The following is an 11,444-nucleotide window of genomic DNA, read 5'->3' as shown; positions in this document are numbered from 1 at the left end:
CTTATCAGGCCAATGCTAACAGAACAATCCAGGGACGAACAATCAAGAAATATGATTCTGAAGATAACCAAGGTGCTAATGGAATGATTCAGCACACCTGAAGTCATCAAGATACAGCCTGTAAGTGCAAACAGGATTTGAGCCCAACCAGCCTGCCTCAGGTTCTGTAATGGTTCACCCTACTATGCCTTCGTGATTTCTGTGCTGTATCCTCTCCCTACAGTAAACCACCGCTAGTACTCTGGCTATGAGGTGACCTCTCTGACGTTTGTGCGTGCGCACTGGAACACTTCCTTTCCTCGCTCTTTGTCTGGCTGACTGTTATTTACTTTTTTTGGTCTCAGCTAAGCTGTTACTGCCTCCAGAATGACTTTCTTATCCCCGAAAGACTGGTTTAGGTACTTCCGTGTGATAGGATCTGATGTTTGATGCTATCTTAGAACTCAACACACACCCTCTATCTGGGCAGAAGCCTATATCGGTCTTGCTCCCTGCTGTATAACCAACACCTAGCATGGTGGCTAGTAAATCATAAACAACCACAATGTTTAGTAACTTGTTTAACTCCCTATTGGGACTATAAACTCAGTCGAGGCAAGGAATTTTGTCTTACCTGATGCATCCACAGTGTATAACGTAATGTCTATTTATATGAGATATGCTGAATTAATGAGGCCAAAAATATTGGGAAAAACTTAACATTTAGAAAATCAATTGAGTGTGTTCTTTACCTGGTAAATTAGGTCGACAAAGGCCTTGTGAGAAATACACACATTAAATTAAATGAAATGAATTGCACACATTAAATTAAATTAAATGAATATCCTTTAGCTTAGTTCATGAGCCTTGTTAATCACTCTTCTCTGTTTATCTCTTCAGGCACAGTTACTAACACCAATTTATGCCATGAAATTCTAGGTTATTCTTTCTGGTTTTTGTGATACCACAGTAAAACTGCAACTTCTTTAAAAGATTCAGAGGTTAAGCCAATAATAAAGGATGTGAATAAATTATCGAATAAATTATTAGAGAATGAGAAAAACACTCTGACTTCCTTTAAAAATCCTTATTGATTATCCCGTTAGGCTTGGCTACTGGGAGAGCTGCCTTGTTAACCGTTCTGCTTGCTCATGAATCCTGATAAAGTCCAGGGAATGAAGTAATTACAGTGCTCATTCGGGAGGCTGCAATCCAGATGTAGTACATAGCAAGGCAGAGTTACTAAGGTGTTTCTTATGAAAATACACTGGTTTCAATAGGAAAACCAAAGTGAAAGAATATGCTGTACATTAAAGTGAATCCTAAATCTTATAAATCCCTTTGAGGAAAAAAAGGTGGAGGAGAAAATGACATGAACTAGCATATCATCTAGGAAAAGATAGGTAATGGATACGAACGGCTCTATTGGCATGCCACAGGTGAGTGATATGAACATTTTTTTTAAAGATAATGTCATCAGTTTCAGCCACTGAAGCTAAACATGAAAAGATAATCCTTAGAGAGATAAAGGAGAAAGTTTTAAATGATTGGCACATCACGGAAGTTTTACTTATTTTAACAAAAATGTTGGTTACCAAGTGCAACCAAATGTGGTAATTGGCAAATTAATGAATAAAGGTTCTGTTTACATTCTTTTATGATAATTACTATTTGTTAGTAGAAGACTTTATTTCTCCACGAGTGTCAACACATTCAAGTGTTGGCTGAGCCTGGATGAAAGATGTTTATAATAAGCACACAATTGTGGAAGTTCAAATGCAGGACTTTTTGTTTAAACAAATGATTATGGCTAGAGTAGAAGTGTAAACAGGGCCATAATTCATGACACATCAGTTCTTTTTCTTGGTGCAGCCATTAGTGTTACACCTTCACAGTAACACCCATACGACTGAAACAAAATAGACCACGACTAAAGGATTTGGTAAGACCATGCTTTACAAGAAAACAAAAACAGATCTGACAGTATGGAAGTCCTGTGAATTGCTGCTTCATGAGTTTCCTATACTTACGGAGCTACATTGCTATGCTATGGGTATATGTCTGCTGTGTGAATCTTCTTTCACTTCTGAGACTGTTACATTTATATTGACATAGTCTACTTCTAGATTACATAAATTAGTCAAAGGACCTAAATAATATCGGAGTTAATTTTAAAGACATGGAAATCTGGTATCAGGCCTTTCCAGCTCCTACTGTATCATGACCTAGATTATATGTGTGGAACGTAGCTGAAAAGAACCTGGTCATGAAGTGAATGCTGCTTTTTAATGACATAGCAAAACTTAAGAATCTTCAATTCAGAGCTCTATTGACTCATGAGCATACTGAGATAAAGCCTTCGAACTGCTCTTCGTTAATTGGAAGCAAAGTGGTAATAGAATGGCAAGGAATTCTGAGGTTAATGTTGTCCTGGTGTAGTTGAGAGCAAAGCTTGTAGGTCCTTGGATCACTCACCTCGCCAGCTCCCTGGGAGCCTCAGACACACCCTCCTATCCTACTGCTAGTGGATGTCATCCTGAAGCCTGAAGGTTGTTAAAACAATAGCAACAGCCACAAAAATGGTATCTTGGTTAATACCTTGGACACCTCTATGTTAATTTCAGATACATTACACACTTCTCTGTTTTTACAAGTACTGCGTTCTAAATGCAACACTGTTAGGTTGCTAAATGTAAAAATACAATTAACGGTAACTTTGAAATTTGAGTTGCAGATACAGTGATAACTCACGTGAAATGTTCTAGTGAATGATTTGAAAGTCACTAAAAGCCCTCACAGTCATTAACTTTTTGGTCAGTTGTCTCAATTGCTTTCCCCTTAAAAGAGTAGAGTGACATGCACAGCAGAAGGCAGCAACTTCATTAATGAGTGTTCAAATGCAAAAGTTGCCTTTCTCCAAGTGATTTCTCACTGCCCTGAGAATAGTCTTCATGGCTTTTTTAAAAAGCTAGTTTATTTATTCATTTTTGAGGGGGGAGGGCACAAGTGGGAGAAGGACAGAGAGAGAGAAAGGGAGACATAGAATCTGAAACAGGCTCCAGGCTCTGAGCTGTCAGCACAGAGCCCAACACAGGCTTGGAACCCATGAACCGTGAGATCATGACTTGAGCCGAAGTCAGACGCTTAGCCAACTGAGCCACCCAGGCGCACCTAAGTTTATTTACTTATTTTGAGAGATAGAGAGTGTGAGCAAGGAGGGGCAGAGAGAGAGGGAGAGAGACAATCGCAAGCAGACTGCTCACTTTCAGCACAGAGCCGGACTGTAGGACTCAAAATCACAAACTGAGATCCTGACCTGAACCGAAATCAAGGTTTGGATGCTTAATTGGCTGAGCCACCCAGGTGCCCCCAGAGAATATGCTTCATGCTTGATCAGTGTCTTGTGGCTTGTTAGCACCATTTGAAATACTGCTTCTGGTTTCTGTATAACATACACAGTAGACTATAGTCACCAATGTACCAGGCTTCTTGTCAGCTTGGAGACCTCTCTCTCTTAATAGGGCTGATAACTTGGAATCTGAAAGATGATCTGCCCCTATTTCAGGAATCATGTTAGAGTATCAGCATGGTTTAATTTCACTTATTCCTTAATTCTGGCATCTATCTATCTCTAATACATATAGGTCAGAAAAACGTAGTATGAACTAAAATGGGATTCAAATCACATAATCTATCTATCTGTTAAACATGTATTAATGTCAATTAATATGCTACAGAGTGTGCTAAATACTGGGGAAACAAAAATGCAAATATGTAGTTTCAACCTAAAGAAGTTTAGCAACAATTAGAGGAGAAAGATTAAATGAAAACTTAAAATTCAATATAATTTCAATGCTTTAAAGCCTTCAGCAGAAGGAAAGGAGGGTGCTCATTTAAAATACTTCCTCACTCCCTATTAATGTTGCAATTTCAGTCAGGCACCCAAATTTTATCTTTAACATCAAATGATATGGAAAGTCCTCTGTGGTATCTGAGTGATGGCTTTGCCATTAACATTTCAGTCTGTGGCATTACATCCATAGGTAGGGGCAACGAAGTAACTTTAAGGCAGTGAAACAAACGTAAAGTATTTTTAACCGCTAACTATTTATCGTTTTTTTTGTTTGTTTCACAAAAGAACAACCTTCTAAGGTAAGCTCATGGCTCTATAAAGATCTGTCACTAACAGTGAAAAGAACAAAATATAAAATTCAGGTAGAAGTATGTAAGTGAATTCATGCATTAGATTGCACTTTTAACTATAGATAAACATATGGTAGTATTCAGAAGATCTAGGGAGATGTTCTGGTTAAGAATGTGAGCTAATATCCTGGGTTTAAATATCCACTCCATCATGTACTAGCCCTGTACCTTACTTAGCAAGTTACTTAATATCTCAAAACCTCATTTTTTTTAATCTGTAAAATGATGGTATTAATAGTATCCATGATTAAATTAGATAACAAAGTAGATGCTATAGTACCTGGTATATAATAAGCAATGAGCAATTAACAGCCATGATTTCTAGCATATTATTGTTCTTGTTATTTCATTTCACCCTAAATTTTGTTTAATCTGATCTATAACAGGAGTGTGTGTGAGAGAAAAATCAGTCTGTCCTTATTCTGCTTTAAGAGCACTTGGTGGGTGAAAGAGCAATGTTATGAAATTGACACAGAGTCATGTTAAACATTATATTAATGTTTATGATCTATGATAAATCCTCATAGATTTATCAAATCCTTAGTAAATGCCAGGTGCCAGTCATTAATTCTGTGTTTTTGTTCTCAAGAAGCTTTCATTTGCATCAGAAAACATCTTGAAATACTCTGCATTCAGATATGGAAACCCCGAAAATCTGACCAGTAATCTTAGCAGTATATAACTGATGATCGTGTTCTACCATTTAGAGGTGATAGTTGTTACAGACTGGATGCTTGTGTCCAACACCTCACCTCTCAAATTCGGACATTGAAATCTTACCCCCTCACAGGACAGTGTTAAACGGTTGGGCCTTTGGGAGATAATTAGGTCATGAGTGGGATCAGTGCCCTTAAAAGGGGATGAAAGTCAGAGCTTGCTTTTTCTGCCATATGAGGATACAAGAAGTCAGTCATCTGCAACCTAGAAGGAGGTCCTCACCGGAACTGGATCATGCTGGCATCCTGATCCCTGACTCCCAGCCTCTAGAAGTGTGAGAAATAAATGTATTGTTTAAGCCACCCAGCCTATGGTATTTGTGTTAGAGCAGCCCATGTGGACTATGACAATAGCCTTTGGAATTTCTGAGCTTGTTACAAAGCAATTTTACCCCCGAGACAGTAACTCCCAGTAAGTACCTGACCGCAATTCTATCATCTGGGCCCTCCCCATCCCACACCCAACCCAAATTTCTACTCAGGGTGGCCTGGCCATTTTGTGCTAGGCTCTTGCTTGCCCTGACCTTATTATAGTAAATAAACATGTGTGGCTTTTTCCTTCGTTTAATTTTTTTTCCTGTTTTTAATTTTTTTGGTAAATTTTAAAACAAAACCCCATGTCTCCTGCTGCCTGTGCATTTTATTTGTAGGGTGTTAATTGTTTCAAAGACTTTTTTTTCCAGTGGTCATTTCAGTTTCAGTTGGGAATTTAAATAAAGATGGTTCTAAAATTGGCCTCATGATTCTAACAGGAAAGATATATAGAGCACCTCTTATGTGCTGGGCATTGTGTGATGTGTTAAGAATATTAAAAATTATAAAATAGGAGAGTGGTAAAGCAGAAGTGTGGGAAGGAGTGACTAATATGCCTGGAGAAATGAAATATTTTATGAAAGGAAAGACCTTTGACTAGGGTCTAGAAGGTGAATGTCAGATGATGAAGGGATATTGGTGAGGGGGCCAGATGGTTCACTAGCCAGGAGAAATTGTCAAGATGTTTGGCAAACAGTGTGTCAGTCTGGAGTGTTTGGCAGATTAGCTGGAAAGGGACGTTGAGGCCAGATTATCATGGGCCCCTAAGGTCCCACTGGGATGGATGGATGTATTCTGTAGGCAAACCAGAAGCCTACAGTTTTTTTCAGCAGATGAGTTATAATTAGATTTTCGACATTTCATGTATTTTGACTTACTATATAAATATCCAGCTCAACTTAATGACAAGTGTTACTTAACAAAGCCACAAATCGGATCTGTGTTAAACAATTCTGCTACCAGAGAGGGAAAAAAAAAAATACATTTTAGAATGTAATTTCCTTAAATTTCCTCCTTGATCTTTTGCTTCCTCATTCCTGCTATTTTTTGTTACTTGGAGGACTCGTTTTCTCTTTTGGTTCTTTCCTCTTTAGATTTCAATTCCGTCCTTTCCTTTTCACTAATAGTAGCGTGAAATTTGCAGGATTTGTTCAGTAGTGCTAAGGAAGGCTGTGGCTTTATCCTGCCGAATGCCTCAGAGATCATCAATTAAGCTATTTTTGTAGTACGGAAATCTATATGGTTTTCATTCTAGTTCTAGTATGAATATTTTCACAATATATTGTTTCAATACATATGATATTTTTATAATGAGAAATATCAACAGGGAATTCTAAAATGTCTTCTTTTAGTTAATGTCGTTATAGTCAATATTATTTCTAAAATGAACAGTGTTAAATCGCTATGGTTTATAAAAGGCACATTCTCCAAGTTCATGAAACAGAAGTTAAATACTTTTCTCCACTACCATGAAACAATTCTATAATTTAAGAACATATGATGGAAAGAATAGGCTACTAGTAAGAGTCAAAACTCAATTTTTTTTTTTTTCAGGTAGTTTAATGGGAGATTTGCTCTTCATGTGTTTTTGCTCTTTAACTTTTCTGGTCTTTTTTCTAGTACAGAAGGAAATAGTTGCTGTATATTCTTTCCTGAGGCACACACTGTAAATATATTGTGAGTCAGGAAAACACAGAAAAGTTCCAAGATTGGCAAATCATTTTAGAAGGAAAAAGTCATCAGAAACATGAGACTCCAAAGAAACAGATGTAAAAATTACTTTTTATAAGTTGTGTTGCCGAATTTTTTCCTAATCTCCCAGTTTTAGAAAATATGTAGGTGTATGAATCAGGATGGTTCAAGAACGAAGTTGCTTGGACTTTAGAAATTTAGAAAAAAAAATTTACATATTGAAATGACATTGCCTTCAAATCTGGTTTCAAAGGGATTAATTTATATCAGGCCCTGGATAATTTGGCAGCATATAAATAGGTGGATATTAATATTTACTTAATATCTGTTTTATTAAGAAAAACTGGAACAATGTTGACAAAAAAAGAAAGTAAAATCATTTCAGCACTTTTACTTCAGGTTTTTTTCATGGCTGTTCTCATTTCAGTTGAGGAATTCTGTTTTTCTGGAGCTTACACAGTGAACAAAATTAATTTGTTATTGAGTTAGAATCTGTGTTGTTTTTTCCTGTATATAATCACAGTTGTTTTGTATAAAATCAAATAGAGGACACCGGAAAATAGAGTAGAAGTTTTAAGCTATGAGTTTGGGAGTAATTTGGTGTGTATTTTAATTGTGAGATTATGCCTGACACATTATGTACCAGAGTGAATTGCTAACAATACAGTCACATTTATCTGTTGAATTCATTTAATTATACATATTAGCATCTATATTTACATGAGTTCTATTAATGTTGATATTTGTGTTAGTATTTTGAATTATTCACATTATCTATGTTGAATATAGATAGATTTGGAGAGTAGAAAGGGGTCTTAGAGATTTTTAGTGTGTCCGCTCACCACTATAGCAACACCTGTAATAGTCAACCTTTACCTCTGCTTGGCTACTTGTGATGAGAATCTCACTACTTTATGATGCAATCCATTTTACGTGTGAAAAATATCTGATTTTTGAGGTAAACGCACCCATCCCAATCTAGAAAAAGTGGTTGTGTTTAAAAAAAAAAAAAAAAGTGGCGGGGCGCCTGGGTGGATTAGTCGGTTAAGCGTCCGACTTTCGCTTAGGTCATGATCTCGCGGTTCGTGGGTTCGAGCCCCGAGTCGGGCTCTGTGCTGACAGCCAGTTCAGAGCCTGGAGCCTGTTTCAGAGTCTGTGTCTCCCTCGCTCTCTGACCCTCCCCTGCTCACGCTGTCTCTCTCTCTCTCTCTCCTAGAAATAAATAAAACTATTTAAAAATTTAAAAAAAAAAGTGGCTGGGGGAGTAGTAAAAGACAGGGAAGATCCTCAGGAAGTTCACAACTTGGCAGAGGGCCTAGCCAAGGGCATTAAATACTGACCAGAGAGGCAAATTTTATTTTATTATTTAAAAAAATTTTTTTAAAATGTTTCTTTATTCCTGAAAGACAGAGAGAGAGAGAGAGAGAGAGACAATGTGAGCAGGGGAGGGTCAGAGAGAGAGGGAGACACAGAATCTGAAACAGGCTCCAGGCTCTGAGCTGTCAGCAGAGATCCCCACGCGGGGCTCAAACCCACAAACCGTGAGATCATGACCTGAGCTGAAGTCAGACACTTAACCAACTGAGCCACCCAGGTGCCCCAGAGAGGGAAATTTTAAAAGCCACAAACCCTATTGCTTCCCATGTTCCTGACATAGCCAGATCATCCCCCAGTGGCTACCTTTCCAAGGAGCTCAGGAAACCATGTAAAATAATAGAAAGGACTCAAGTATTTTGTCTTTTCACACTTTCTAGGATTAGGCTCATATATTATCTTAGATTAAAAATCTTTAGGTATTTTTGTCTAGTGTCTGTTCATAGGGCACTTAAAAATGTTCTCACTGGTATAGAGTAGTTAAGTACACTGAGCAAAACACACGCACACGTATATATGTCTCTTCTATGAGTTTCAAGTTCATATTCTGCCTCTTTTACTTCATAGTATGGCTTTGAACATGTTATCTAACTTCTCTGTTCTTTGGTTTCCTCATCTGCAGAGTGGGAATGAAATAGTACCTTCTTTATTATGACACCTCAGTACTTTAATATGTGTGAAGTGCTTAGTAGTGTGCCTAGCACATGGTGCTCACTCAATATGGCTTTTATTATAGAAGCTACATATTTCACCAATACTTACATACTCTTATATGAACAAGTAAGGATTTAAATATTCCACTTGTTGAGAGATTTAATCTCTTATTTTGTGTATGCAGAGTCAACGCATTAGCAATGGGTTAAAAGACAGCCACAGCTGTGTGAATTGTTGGGAAAGAAAGATTTCTTGCTTCTGCTGAAATATTTCTTTAATCTGGTTCCCAAAATACCTCTAAAAAAGAGACAGTATTTTACTCCACATTTAGAGAGAAGCAATTTAAAATCACATGCTCTAGAATGTTACTTAAACATAGTATGCATTAATTTACGATAATATATTAATGGTTGTCAGTCCTTTATGTTTTTGAGAGAGGGGCGGTGGAAAAGGGAGAGACGTGGGAGTAAGGATACATATGAAGAGGAAACAGTTGAACAAGGGGAGTAGAAAGCCCAGAAGTACGCTCACTGCATTATTTTGTTTCTCAGGACTGTCCTATTTAGCAGCATGTAAATTCCCCAAGTAGTTTGAGTCTAGCAGAGCCGGGCAAATGTCTCCCTTAATAGGAAATAAGCCTGTGAATTCTTTGAGAGTCCTCACCTTTGCTGCCCTGGTATTCTCTCCTGAGATATCTGGAGCTTTTATAGGATTTATTTTTACAATTAGATGAAAAAAGACATTGTGTTTTTGTTCAAATTTTGTCATTCCACCAAACTGAAACCCTCTCTCCTCTTCAACAGCTTCCCCTACCCCATGGTCCCTCCTGCCTTTAAAACCACCACCATCCCAGGCTGCAAAGCAGGGAAGCAGCATCTACAACGCTAACTGCAGTGTCTTTCAAGTCGGCTGTTGACCTTGGTAGCCATGTCACTATCTTGGTTCAGATCTTCACTCTTTACATGATAGACTCCTAACTGGTTCTGTGCTTCCATTTCTCCCTCTCTAGGTGCCTCTGAATGATCTTCTGAAAGCTCCATTCCAGCACTTAACTTTCTGGTTTAAAAATCTCTACTGCTTCCCTGCCACCTAACAAGCAAGTATCCATTTCATTACTGCATCTGACAAGGTCATTCCTGAACCCTGCTTAGCCTGAGATTCAATCTGCTGCGCCTTCTCATAATTTGGGCAGCAGCACTGAGCTACCAGCTGTTTCCAAGATACACTATGCTGTTTTCCATACTGTTCCCCTCTGTTTAAAATGCTTATTCTGTTTCCAACTGCCCTTTCATCTCTAAAGACCATTCATGCCCCTGACATGACCACTCTGGGCAGTTTTTCCTGACATTGCAGAACAGCTGCTTTTTCTGTGCTCTAGTAGCTGTGAGTGCATGTATTGATCACTGTGCTTGTCACAGAATGTTCTAATATAAATATATAAATAAATACACACGCATCTATCATCTATCTATCTATCTATCTATCTATCTATGTCTTCTATGAGTTTCAAGAAGGAATGGATAGGGTTTGAATCTCAAACACCAGTGTGTGGCATGCCATAGGTACTCAATAAATGTTGATTGTTGAATGGCTTATACCACAGATTGCCCATCCCTGCTAATTTAAATGCTACCTTCGAAGGCCCACTTCAAGCACAGTTTCCTTGATGGTGCTCTGATTCTCTCCCACGAAGAGTGCTTTTTTTCTTCTTTTATGGAAAACTATAGAAATTTCTTTATTCCTGTTGGAGTTTTATTTCATAATTAAAAATATCTACTTGTTTATAAGTTAGCTGAAATAGAATTGTGTCCAGAGATGCCTGTATTCCCTGGATCAGTGTCTTATGTCCAGTAGGTGCTTAGCATATTTGCTGAATAGAGTTAACCCAAGAAAAGCCAATCCTTAGCACAGCTTCTGCAAAGACATGCATGACCCGAACACTGTTTGCTCCCATAAGGTCTGATTTACTTCATTGCCATTTGTGAGGACAGAAATTCTAAGAGAAAAAAATACGTTTGCCAAATCAAAGTTATCAGTTAATTCACACAGTACAGGTGAGAGATTCATTCAGATTTCTTTTCTCTTTAAACCTTGTTAATATCAGGATGGAAATGATGGGAAATTCGACTGAGGACCAGGCCTAAAGTAATTTAGGAGCAGAGAGGACTCAAGGTGAGGGCGACTTGAATGGTTTCTATCTTGGGATTCTTGGGTACCAAAGACTAGATTATGAAGGTTCAGTAAGGAATGCAAGATGATATTAATGGCAAATGCTACCTGCTCTGAAAAGTTTCTAGTGTTATGCTAAACAGAACTTTCTTCTTCCAGTCTGGCACCAGGCACCAGAATTCAGTTTAGTCCTGACAACATTATGTTTGGTTCAGGTATGTTATGGGGCAAATATACTCCCGTGGGGATCCTAAAATTTCTTTGGGGGAAATGTGTGCACATTTCACACTCATCAAGAAATGCCTGGAATACCACCTGTTCCTAAGTAGGGAGCTGTATGAAATA

Source organism: Hyaena hyaena, unplaced genomic scaffold, assembly GCF_003009895.1.
Source record: "Hyaena hyaena isolate Hyena2069 unplaced genomic scaffold, ASM300989v1 scaffold_191, whole genome shotgun sequence".
NCBI lineage: Eukaryota > Metazoa > Chordata > Mammalia > Carnivora > Hyaenidae > Hyaena > Hyaena hyaena.
Note: the sequence above shows the minus strand (reverse complement) of the source record.